We start from the raw sequence: 13,717 nt of genomic DNA, 5'->3' as shown, positions 1-13,717 counted from the left end.
CAGGCATAGGAACAAGGTCTACCCCTTTGAAAAGGATTGGGTCCCTGCGATGTTCTAGTTATTATTGGAACAGAATATGATCCACCTGCCAGAAACCAAATTCTCTGAGCAACCTGGCCTTGACACTCAGGTGAATTATTATGCTTACCATCGGAGGATCAATCATCCTAGAGATGACTGCTACACGCTGAAGGATATTATCGAGGACCTGATTCTGAAGGGTCAGATAAAGCTTGAAGACTTAAAGAAGGCCTTCGGGGCAGTCGAGGCCTCTCATGCTATGACTATCTAAGAGGAAGACGAAATACCCGATATCCTTTATGCCTTCTTCATTGTAATGCTTCAGGAAGGCATAATCACACTGAAGTAAGCAAGGCAACCTCATCACCTTGCTAAGGGGACTGAAGATTGATGGTGCCCGTATCATCAGATAAGAGGCCATTACCTGTCAGAATGCACAAGTTTCCTTGATATATTCGCAAAGAAAATACGTGAGTGTCAGGAGTTTTACGATCTCCCTGTAAGTGATCCCCAAGTCATTCCTCCATCAGGGCAAGGAGATCTCCCAAAGCATGAACTTCTTATCAATGATTTCGACTCTGCAGAACCCTCAATTCCTTAACCATTGATAGTCTAGCATGGTCGAAGCAGACTCAAGTCATTAACGGGCGAAGCAGTTCGCCAAGCAAGGGTTATTTGCCAGCCTAGCAAGATGAATCAAGCATCACCTCAGAAAACCAGAAAAAGGTGGCTACCAAGGGCTACTCATCGAAGAAACAAGACCGCTCAACCCACAATTGAGTAGGAATTTCTCAGGCCCCTTCCTTCACTGCCAACTTTACTAGACTTTATCCCTGGCATGATCCTTCTTCCTTCTTTGTCCTATCAAGAAGACATCTATGTGCCATCTCCCACTCAGCATATGTCCGATGAGGATGATGGCATTAAAAGCACTCCCCAACGGTCTAAGAAAGGGAAAGACCTAAAAGACCCCCTGCACCTGTCCAACTCTGGTGATGATGTAAAAAGCTGTCTAGATCAGTCTGATGAGGGGCACAACCTTATATTCCCCCCACCTTCTAACCCTTCTCCTCCTTCTTCTCCTGCTTCTCATTCTCTCTCTTCTATGTCCTCTGTAGGTACAACCTTGATATACCCAGACTTCGAGGCTCTCGATCGAGAATTCGAAGGAATCAATATAAGCAAGAAGCAGCGGACGATTAATAAAGACCTTGGCACAGGCAGCAGGATTTCTAACAGTTGTTGATGCCCTGGAAGCTAAAGCCAAGGCAGAGCCTCCTTCTTCAAGAAGCATAAGATGTCGAAGCCAAAGAAGCCCAGTGGCCCCCTAAGCCTGACTTTGAGCAGAGGTAGAGAGAGTTAAGAGGGCAAAGTTTCTACACTCAAGAAGCTTGCCACATGATACAAGTCTGTGAAGAACCAACCGGTTCGGAGAAAGCACTCCAGGCATTCGTATGAATACCATGTGATTCATATGAAGACACTCTTCACATCATTATCACTGAACCTCAATTTTCCTTTAACTTTCGAGATAAGTCTCTCCAACCTGATGTGTTTTCCACTTTTGAGGTAACCTTTCCGCCACTTAGTTCGAGAAAGGTGCAGAAATTATGATCCACTCTAGACCTCTATCAGAGGTAGAAATGTCAAGATCATGGGTCAGAGGTCAATCGAAAGATCTCTGAAAGCAACGATGAAGAGTTGCAAGAGGCCCTAAAAGAATGGGAAGAAGGTGGTCAGGCCACAGCTGACGAACTCGAGGAAATAAATCTTGGAGACGAAGTAGATCCTAGACCCGCTTTCATTTCAGTTAATATGTATCCAGAAGAGAAAGAAGATTTCACTACCTTCTTGAAAGCAAACCGAGACGTCTTTGATTGGCACTACCATGAGATGCCTGGTTTAGACCCTCAAGTCGTTGTTCCATCCGACTGTCAAACCTGTCAAGCAGAAATCTAAAAGGTTCAAGCCTGACCTTGAAATGCAAAAAGATGCTGAGATAACCAAGCTCAGACAAGCAGGTTTCATCCTTGAAGTCAAATACTCGAAATGGCTAACAAATGTCGTCCCCGTTAAAAAGAAGAATGGTCAAATCAGAGTGTCCATTGACTGTCGTGATTTGAATACCGCCTGTCCCAAGAATGACTTCCCATTGCCATTCACCATGATGCTCATAGACTCTACAACTCACTGTCAAATCTTTGCCTTCATGAACGGATACTCTTAGTATAATCAGATAAGGATGGCGCCCAAAGATGAAGATGCCACTGCATTCCTAACTTCAAAAGGGGTCTTCTGTTACATAATGATGCCTTTTGGATTAAAGAATGTTGGCGCCACATACCAGAGAGCAATGATGACCATTTTCAAAGACATGATGTACAAAGAGGTGGAGTGTTATGTAGATGACTTGGTGGTAAAATATGAAGAAAAGGATGCTCACAAGAGAGACCTTGAAAAGGTGTTCAAGCAGTTGCACCTTCATCAACTAAAATGAACCCGTTGAAATGCGCTTTTACTGTGCGCTTCGAGAAATTCTTGGGGTTGATCGTCAGACATCGAGGCCTTGAAGTTGAGCCAGTCAAGATCAAGGCAATCCAAGAAATTCCATCACCAACTACACTTCGAGAATTGTGCTCTCTTCAAGGGCAGCTGGCATACATTCATAGGTTCATCTCGAACCACTCGGGTCGCTGTAAACCCTTTACACACCTGCTAAAGAAAGATACCCCATTCATCTGGGATGAATCATATCAGGCAGCCCTTGACGACATCAAGCATTATTTACTCAACCCTCCAGTGCTCTCTACACCAATATTGGGAAAATGCCTCATTCTATATGTGACTGCTTTGGACAAGCCACTCGGAGCATTGTTGGCACAAAACAATGAAGAGGGATAAGAGACTGCATTATATTACCTCAGCTGAAAGATGCAAGGAGCTGAGAAGAATTATCCCCCTAATGAGAAGATGTATCTGACCCTAATCTTCACAGTGGGCACTATTGCTGATGGAATTCGACATCACCTATGTCTCGCAGAACGCCATCAAGGGCCAAGCCTTAGCTGACTTTCTCGCAGCACACCCCGTACCAGCAGAATCTCCTCTATCAAGCAACTTCCCTGATGAAGAAGTATTATGTGCTGACCTTACTCTTGTGTGGGAATTGTACTTTGATGGAGCAATCCAATTGGATCGAGGAAGCACCAGAGTAGTATTCTTGATGCCGACAAGAGGAATATTGCCACTTTCTTTCTCTCTCGCTCAAGCTGGTTCTCATAATGAGGCAGAATATCAGGCCCTTATAATCAGACTGGAGATAGCCTTCGACCTCGACTTGGAGCAGCTCAAGATCTATGGTAACTTTGAGTTGGTTGTCCAACAACTCAAAGGGATTTATGATGTGAGAAAAGACACTCTCAAGCCTTACCACGATACTACAACATCATATATGGCTTAGTTTGAGGACGTATCCCTGAGTCACATCCCCAGGAGGCTAAACTCACAGGTTGATACACTTGCAAAACTCGGTGCTATAAGTCAATTATCCTAATTAAGGCCCACACTTGTCTGGGTGGCAGAGTGGAGACACATCGAACTAAGAACCGAGGTCGATGCAGATGACGAAAGAAATATCTTCCCCGAGTGCCCTCCTTATCCATTTGGAGAACTTCTATCAGCCAAAGAAGTAATCAAGACTAAACAAGCAATAGCATATAGTCAAGGAGCTAAGGGTCGAAATCAAGAATCAGAATTCTTTAACCCAATGTGTGCAGAAATTGAGCATGTAGAAGATTGGAGAGAGCATGGCAGGCTCCCGAAAGATCGTAGCGAACGCAACAGCATACATCGAATGTCTACCAAGTATACCCTCCTTGAAGGAGATGCTCTCTTCAGATGGTCATTTGATGGCATTCTTCGTAGATCCGTCGATATCCAAGAAGAAAATAAGGTGTTAGAAGAAGTCAACTCAGACATTTGTGGACTACACTAGTCCGGTCCTAAGCTCTATGAACGAATACGTAGGTTGGGATATTATTGGCCTTCCATGATTGTCGATTCTTTAAGCTATGCCAAAATGTGTCAAGTATGACAAATACATTCCAGCCTGGGTCACCAGCCTCCAGAGCCATTACACCCTATGGTTGCATCATGGCCCTTCTCACAATGGGGTATGGACATCGTAGGGCCTATTGACCTTCCTTCCACAATGGGTCATGTTTTTATCTTAGCTGCAACAAATCATTTCTCTAAGTGGGCTGATGCGGTCCCCCTTAAGCACGTTCCTGGGACAGCGGTGGCGTACTGTATTCGACATCATATCATATATCGCTTCAGGGTGCCCAACTGGATTATATCCGACAATGGTCCTCAATTTAAGAGTCATCACATCAATTGCTTAGTTAACCAATGCGGTTTCGAATGGAGGTACTCGACTATGTACCACCCTCGGGCGAATGGATTCGTTGAGGCTTTCAATAAGACTATGTGCAACATTTTAAGAAAGTCAGTATCAAAAACAAGGAAGAACTGGCATGAGAAGCTTCCCGAAGCACTATGGGCTTATCGTACAACTACACAAAATGCTACTGATTCAACTCCTTATTCTCTGGTCTATGGGGGTGAAGTAGTTTTACCTCTCGAAATACAAATCCCTTCGCTGCGAGTCGCTATTCACTAAGGAATAACAGAAGATGAGAGAGTCAAGCTCAGGTATCAAGAATTGGATGCGCTCGATGGAAAGAGGTTAGAGGCTCAGCAGAGCCTTGAACTCAACCAAAAGAGAATGAAGAGGGCCTTCCACAAGTCTGTTAAGTCCGCTCATTCACCCATGGTGATCTAGTCTTAGCTGTCAAAAGGCCTATTGTTATGCATGGTCGGCGTAAAGGGAAGTTTGAGCCTAAGTGGGGAGGTCCCTTTATAGTTAAAAAGGTCTCGCCTAATGGAGCCTATATATTGACACATCCTAAAGGAGGGGAAGTAATGCCCCCTATCAATGGATGATACTTAAAGAAGTACTACCCATAATGCGTATTCAAAAGAAAGGGGCTAACCGCGAAAATAGGCAAGGTAGTCCAAACAAAATTCTAACTCTTTTTATTGCAGTAAAAATGAGTTACAAGTTACAAGAAGCCCATTACTAAGGAGGTTACAAGTCTCTTCCATCTAAGGATAAGAGGACAGTTACAAACCAAAACTTCTACTTTCGCTCGTGCTTCTGAGGATAAGAGGACGGTTACAAGCCAAAACAAATGCCTACCCCATGATGAAGAAGCAAACCCACCAAAGAAAGGCATACCTCATGAAGAAGTAGTGAAACCACTTGAGAGTTAGCTTTAATGCATGTGACGAGTAAGAGGATGGTTACAGGCCAGAAGACAAAGTAGAGCCACTCCAAGAAGTTAGCCTCAGTTCATCCAACGGGTATGTCAAACATGCAAGCCAGATATCTCATCTGACGTCTATATCAAATATACAACGAAGGATTCGTTTGACGTGCGTATCAAATATACAAAGTGGGCTGCTCTGGCAAGGAACTGACTTATGACGGAAAGCATACCCTATTCATAGTGGGTGCCCTTCCACATAACAACATGGACCTCATTGTAATCCTAGAGGATTTGGCTTCCAACAGGTACCACAAGCCATGTCCTATCATCATTCACCACTTTTTGCCGGCCCATGAACATCGTTGTATGTAGCTTGTCGCTGAGCATCGCAAATCCCGCATGTAACTTACTACCATAAGCGAGCATCACTCTCTTCACCATGATAAGCCACATGTGTTCATGAGCGCCGACTAAAGCCGACGCCGGCTGTGTCCTCCAAAGGCCAGCAACGGTTGAGATTGCCAACACCCAGCGCCGGTTGCGTGCCAAATGACTAGCACCGGTTGAGTCCTTCAACAATCAGTGCCAGTTGAGATTGCCAATACCTAGTGCCGGTTGAGCTTGTGATCAAATCTTTCGCCCGAATCTTAGTCGTGACACCTCGAACTTAGCTGCGCTGACTGACAACCGTCACTAAGTTTTCGCACCTCCTTAATGGTCGCATGATTTTCGGAGATAACCGTACACCTTCCCTACGACGGTTAACCTCCACGATGGCTCACCTCCTACAAGCGTACACCTTCCACGACGGTCCGCCTCCTACCGAAACTTCTCCTACACAGCTAGAAAACCTACTGAAACATTTTTTCACCAGCGTTTTTCACTTGGACGTTACTAGAACCCCACCGAAAACTTCTGCAAACTTCCCCTAAGTCCCCAGGAACCTCTGAAAACACCACTAATACGTCGAAAAGTACCACAATCCCTGGGAAACTTCTTAAAATCCTCGAAAAACTCCTAAGACGTGCGGAAATGCTCACAATTTCACTTCCCACCTCTTCTACCAAAAACTATTGTAGCTAGAACCTCTTTTGTTTCCCAGAAAATTCCCTGGAGAACTCTCCTTTCCCTCCAACTTCACCAAATTCTTGGCAAAGTCTGCACACCGAAGGTCTTCCTTGCAAAAACGCCTGGAATCCCACTGTTGGTCGAGAACCTTCCCTGCAAAACCTTTGCCGGAGTCCCACTGCTTGCCGAAACTTCAACCGACTACCCGCTCCTCACCGTTAAAAAAAATTCGCTGAAGTTTTTTTTTACCCTTAGTGAAAAAGTGAGGGAAAATAGGATTTTACCCCATTACATAGACCACACTAACCTCAAATGCCCCTCACAAACTAGGAATTCCAGTCGCGTCCAAGGGAAGCCAAGTGACGATGAACCAGGTAGGACTTTGACTCGAGGCCCGAGGTAACTCTCATTGATCCATCCCCAGCTTTGGGTGCATTTCAAACAACCGTAGCGTCAGTTGACGTAGTGCCAGATGAACGGGTGAATTTCAAAACAACCCTAGCGCTGTTTTCAAAACAACCCTAGAGTTGGGTGTGTTTTCAAAAAAACCCTCACGTCGGCTGACTTGACGCCGGGTGTGTTTCCAAACAACCTTAGCGTCTATTGATTTAACGTTGGGTGTGTTTCCAAACGAGCCCAAGCACCGGTTAACTCAGCACCGATTTTCTTCAAACAATATCACGGGTCGTGCACATCGCCAGCTGAGTCTTTAGCAACCTAGCACCGGTTGTATTTTTGAGAACTTAGCGCCAGTTGGCTACTCGCAAGAAACCACTAGTGTTACACCTAGCGCCAACCGTATTTCTAGCGGCCTATTGTCACCTACTCCAGATTGAAGTCTTGTGCATCCTACCACTTATCCTTAGTGGGGTTGCACCCAAGTCGTGACCTGTCATCCTCAGTGATGTTACACCCAGGCTGTTGCACCCAAACTGTGACCTATCATCCCTAATGGATTCAGGAGCTATCCCTCGTCCCCATAGGAGTCATGCCCATACTACAGCTCATTATCCCTAGTGAAGTTAGGGTCATTCTTACCAATTTTCGGTGGGTCTGTTTCACACCAAGCCATCTTTCACCCTAGAGACTATGCTTGCCCCCCACTGAGCCTTAGTGAAGTCCACTTTTGTTGGCCCTCCTTCATCAGGACACCATTTCCATCTGAGCCCTCAGTTTGTGAATGGGCTTAACCATTTTATCCCCAGGGAGTCAAATCGCCATCCACATATCTATTCCCCATGGAGCTTCACCTACATGGCGGTACAGCCTTAGTCCGTGCTGCATGACCCTAAATTGCACAGCCTCGGTCGATGTTGCATGACCCTAAACTACATAACCTTGGTCCGTGCTGTATGACCTTAAACTGCATAGCCTCGATCCATGCTGCAAGACCCTAAACTGTACAGCCTTGGTCCATGTTGTATGACCCTAAACTGCATAGCCTCAGTCCGTTCTGTATGACCCTAACTGCACAGCCTTGGTCCGTGTTGCATGACCCTAAACTGCACAACCTCGGTCCGTGCTGTATGACCCTAAAGTGCACAGCCTCGGTCTATGTTGTATGACCCTAAACTACACAGCCTTGGTCCAAATTGCATGACTCAAAACTGCATAGCTTTGGTTCATACTGTATGAACCTAAACTTCACAGCCTCAGTCCATACTGCACCACTGTCTTTGGTCTAAACTATATGACCCTTAAACTATAGCGGAGGTCTAGCTGCACGACCTTAAATTGCACGGTCTTAGTGGTATGACTTTAAACTGCATAACCACGGTCCAGTTGTATGACTTTAAACTATAGTACACATTTTAGCAGCATGACGTTAAAAGGCTCAACACCATGGCCTGAACTATATGACCTTAACCTGGAGTGGAGGTCAAGTTGCACGACCTTAAACTGCACGGTCCTAGTTGTATAACTTTAAACTGCATAACCATGGTCCAGTTGTATGACCTTAAACCATAGTGCACGTCCTAGCCGCATGACAATAAATTGCTTTGCATAGGTCCACGAGGCATGACCATAAACTCGCCCCCACATATGTACGTGCACTTTCACGCACACCTTCCCTGACTTACCTATTAGTGTGCGCTCACCACCTTCATTACCTCCCCAATGAGTTCATTCACGTCATCACCGTTCCTCACACCCCAGTGAGTCTCACCCACGCTCACAAAACGGCGAACCATCCCGCCATCCATACTCGTTGTAAGTTAGTGGGTCACCATCATCCACTCACATTTCATACATCATTCATCTCTCATTGGTAGCCTAATGTCAATTCCCCAAGTGAGTCAAACCACCACCATACTCACTTCATGGCCTCTACAGACTGCCATTCATCACCACCACGGTCCAGTTGTATGACCTTAAATCATAGTGCACGTCCAAGCCGCATGACGTTAAACTGTTTCGCGTAGGTCCCGAAGGCCTGACCTTAAACACTCCTTCACAAAAAAATAATGAAAAAATCACGGGCATGGTGTATACCTGGACAAGGGAACTCCATGAGTAAAAATGACGGACGAGCATGGTCATGAAACTATGAGTAAAAGAGTTCCGTGTATAAAACAAAACTGGGCACGGTGAAAACCTAAAAGGGCATTGTGAGTCAAAATGGAAGAATAAGGGTGGACATAGCCAAAAAGGTTATGGGTAAAAGAGCCCCAAAATAAAGAGAAGTTGGTGAAAATCGTCTCTAAGGCACCGCTTCCCAAGTTCAAGTGAAAATCCATGCAGGACGCATGGATCAATAAACAGGTTGATGTAGCACTCGCCTTAACAAGTGACTTCATCCCTCACTCAAACGAAGAAAATCTTTGGTGTCATAAATGTCAGAACTCCAAAAATATGAGCTTCAAGAAAAAGATTTTGACAGCCTGAGTCTAGTTGCAAAACGACTCAAAAGACAGAGGACTTGTCAAGACGGCAAGACAAGTCTCATGAAGAAGAACATTATTCCCACGAGGTCACAAACATACTCTAGAAATAAATGCTCCAAAGGCAAGAAATTGACAAAGCCAAGGGAGAACCTGCCAGAGACGTCAGCTCGGCTAGCCAGCACAACCAAACCTTTGGGATCGGCTAATAGAACTTTCCCCTGACTAGAATCGGTAGATGTGACTCATAGTGGTGCTCTAAACGTCAAAAGCAAACCTGGTGTAGCAGAAAACAGTGCCTACCAAAGAAAACCAATGAACCCATACCAAATGGGAACGATGCCCTTCTACATGGCACTCAATTGCCAAACGAGTCTGACTCTAACTGATGAGGTCCATACAAAAACCTCAGCTTCAGAATCACCAACAGTCCGCACGAGGGCGAGGACTTCAACAAGATCCCTAAAAAATATCTCTTCTCCCCTTAAAGTCTTCACGGACGGACCCTCGAACAATGCATCCCTACGTCTGAGTAGCTTAGTGACACCATTATGTGAATCTCCTCGGCGTTCACGTGGTCCTGTGCCAAGGAAGAAAAAACGGAAAAGCCGAAGGAAATTTTGTGAATGATTGTCCTTCTCGCTTCTCTTTAAGCACAAAATTTGGCGGGTCAAGCTGTTTGAATGTATTTTTCAACACCTTGGTCCCTGGTAGGAAGCAGGTCAATAAAGTCGACAAAACAGTAGAAATTCTCGACAGTCTCAAAATGGCCCCAGAATTGGTTAGGATTGTCATCAACACTTCAAAAGACCACCTGCCGAGTTTCATTGCGATCATACATGTCTAGGGTAGTGAACACAAAGAAACAATTTCAGTAAAATCAGTCTCTAGCACCCTGAAATGGATCATGTAACTAGAGCCATAATTTTGATGCATCAAACCGCTGTGGGTCTACTGCCATTAGATCCAGAACGGTCGAAAACCTATATGGGTAATGTTCCGACTTAATCGGGCACTCCAAGACAAAGTTATGGGTAAAATACCAAAAAGAGGGAGGTAGCACACTATTCCCGTGTGGCCACCCTGCACTAAAACACCATTAAAGGTGGCTGTTTTCACAGTCACAGGCAATCACTTTTGGGGCCTATATCTCACTTGTTCCAAGTCGGATCACTCCCAAATTTGGTGAGCTTGTTCGTCTCATTAAGACGAAAAATTCGATATATGGTACGCTGTAACGATACATGAGTAGAGAGAAAAACTAAATGAAAGTCACTGATCCGTGAAAGAAGTTGCAAAAAATTCAGCAGCAGCATGCCTCATTCGAACAGCCAGATCACGACGCTCGCATACCCGATCGGCATGATACCAATTGCATTATGTGCGTGAGGTTTGAGTCTATCTCTGGTCCGAACCACGCGTATGATGAACAGTTGGATTTCACACACGAAGGTGTCAAATCCACTGTAAATTTCGGCCTTCGGATTTCAAGATTCCGACCAAAAACTCAAGACGACAAAATCTTCATCCGGACACGAAATCAAGTCACATTCGTTGCAACATGATCGTGACGGCATGCTCAGTGTAATTCAATGAAGAAATCAAAAAGAAACATCAAGAAACGAGCACACAATCAATCCGAAGTTTTCAAGATTCATCCATGATTCAAGTCTCATGATCATGGCTCAAAAACATGATTCATGGCTCGAAGTTGGTATCAAAATGATCATCAAGCCGACTTCTACAAGAAAACAATAATCTTTCGATCAAATGGGCAACAAAATGACATCGGGTTAGTCATGCAAGATCATGCAAGTTCTCGAGCAGTAGCATGGATTGTTCTGGAATTCCACACATTGTTAAGCAGGGGCAAAGCGGTTCTTTTGCATCCATTTTTAGAATTTCTTTAAATTCAATTAAATTGTAATTATCTTCAATTCTAAGTAGTTTTTTGGTGTACACCCACGTTTTAGCCCAATTCTATATAAACAGACACTGCCTCATTAATAAAAAAGATGGATTCACTCTTCTTGGATCAATCAATAAAATTCTGATTTTTTCTTGAGTTTGTGGGTACGTCTTGGAGAGAGAGAGAGAAGAGAGAATAAAAGGGTTGGTACTCTTTAGGAAGGTAACTTTCTCTCTCCTCCCCTCTTTTTTCTCCTCCTCTCTTCACGTTTTTATCTCTTTCTCTCTCTCATCTCTATCTCTTTCTCTCTCTTCTTCTCATCTCTATCTCTTTCTCACTCTTCCTCTCATCTCTATGTCTTTCTCTTTATTCTTCTCATCTTTATCTCTTTGTCTTTCTTCTTCTTATCTCTTTCTGTCTCCTCCTCTCTTCTTGTCTTTATCTCTCTTTCTTCTCCCCTCTTTGCTTTCAATCGATGAAGCCTATCGCCTATTGGTTTTCTACCTCTTATGTCAATCGGTGAAGCCTAGCGCCGGTTGGTTTTCTCTCACTCTTTTCTGTCACACGACGAGCCTAGCGTTGGTTGGTTCTCTCTTTCTTCTGTCATAACCGGCAAAGCCTAGCGCCAATTGGTTTCTGTCAAATTGGTGAAGCCTAGCACCGGTTGGTCTTCTCCCTCATCTTCTATCAGTCGGTGAAGCCTAACGTCGATTGGTTTTCTCTCTCTTCTTCAGTCAATCGGTGAAGCCTAGCACCGATTGATTTTCTCTCTCGTCTTCTATCAGTCGGTGAAGCTTAGCAATGATTAGTGTTTCTCTATCTTAGTCTATCAGTCGATGAAGCTTAGTGTCGCCTGATTTTCTCTCTCCACTTCTGTCAGTCGGTGAAGTTTAACACCGACTAATTTTCTCTCTCCTCTTTTGTTAGGTAGTAAAATCTAGCATCGACTAGTTTTCTCTCTCTTCTTCTGTCAGTCTGTGAAGCCTAATACCGACTGGTTTTCTCTCTCCTCTTCTGTCAATCAATGAAGCCTAGTGGTGACTGGTTTTTTCTCTCCTCTTCTCTCAGTCGATGAAACTTGACGTCGACTGGTTTTCTCCCTCCTCTTCTGTCAGTCAGTGAAGCCTAGTGCTAACTAGTTTTCTCTCTCCTCTTCTATCAGTTGATGAAGCCTAGTGCCGACTAGTTTTTTGTCTCTTCTGCTGTCAGTCGGTGAAGCTTAGTGCCGACTTGTTTTCTCTCTCTTCTTCTATCAATCAGTGAAGCCTAACGTCGATTGGTTTTCTCTCTCTTCTTCTGTTAGTCGATAAAGCCTAACATTGACTAGTTTTCTCTCTCTTCTTCAAGTCAGTGAAACCTATCGCTGACTGCATTTTCTCTCTCTTCCTTCTAACACAGTCGGCAATGCTCAGCACTGACTGCGCCCTCCTTCCCTCTCTTTCCTTTATCCTCTCGTCTTTCATACTCTTATCTTCCCTTCTTCTCCCTCCCTCTTTCTTTCCCTTCTTCTCTTCTTATTCTTTCCTCATAGCCTTAATTCTGCCACTCCTTTGGTGCGACTAAGAGGGATTGAAGTTAGCCTCTCATGGTAGTCCTGCCGTCTATCCATAATGTTGTTGTGCCAGGATTACTTGGCCCGCTTTATTGCCACGACAGACATACCATTGTGTCTAGCTAATTGGCATTAGTAACGACGTCTAGTAGTATTCCTGTGAGCCGGCCTTGGTCACCGAGCCCGTTATGCTACCACGTCAGAACAATTATTCACTAACCTAGTTACCGTTTTGATCCTCTCACTGAGTCGAATTCTTCTCTCCCCCCTCTTTCTTCTCTTCTTCCTTTTGAATGTGCATGCTTGTGTATGTTCATCAAAGAGGAAAAGGGTGAGGTCTTACCCACCTATCTTACAACATTTGCCATATATGTGTGTGATTGCAGAAAATAAGAAAAATTCTAGCCAACAGAGGCGATTTCGAACCAGTTTTATTACTGAGGGGCTTTCTTCGTGATCGAAGAGGACGCAACCCATACGAGTCAACCCGAGTAAGTCTCGAACTTAGCTTTAAATTCCTCTCTCACTGGTTGGTAACACCTACCCCCGTTCTCAAATGAGGTAGCCGAGAGGGTGATCTCGAAAACATCTCGGGTCTTCCGTCGAAACGCGAGACGCGCGCCTCTCGATCCCCAAAGGATTAGGACGGCGAGATCGAGGCACCTAACCAATCGTACATTCCTAATGATAAAAAATACCCTTATTAAAAACATACTATATGCATAAAACAAGGATATAAAGTGTCAAAAATTGTTGAGTACGATGACAAATTATTCCATAGTATGAGCACCCTAACATAACCAATATATATATATATATATATATATATATATATATATATATATATATATATATATATATATATATATATATATATATATATATATATATATATGAGCAATGATCCAATACAACGGTTGTATCATAGTATTATGAAACGATACTTCTAGAAAAC

The sequence above is a fragment of the Amborella trichopoda genome, chromosome 2 (assembly GCF_054954075.1).
Source record: "Amborella trichopoda isolate Santa Cruz 75 chromosome 2, AtrichopodaSantaCruz75HAP2 v2.0, whole genome shotgun sequence".
Lineage (NCBI taxonomy): Eukaryota > Viridiplantae > Streptophyta > Magnoliopsida > Amborellales > Amborellaceae > Amborella > Amborella trichopoda.
The sequence above is the reverse complement of the archived record's forward strand: the minus strand, read 5'-3'. Positions refer to the sequence as shown.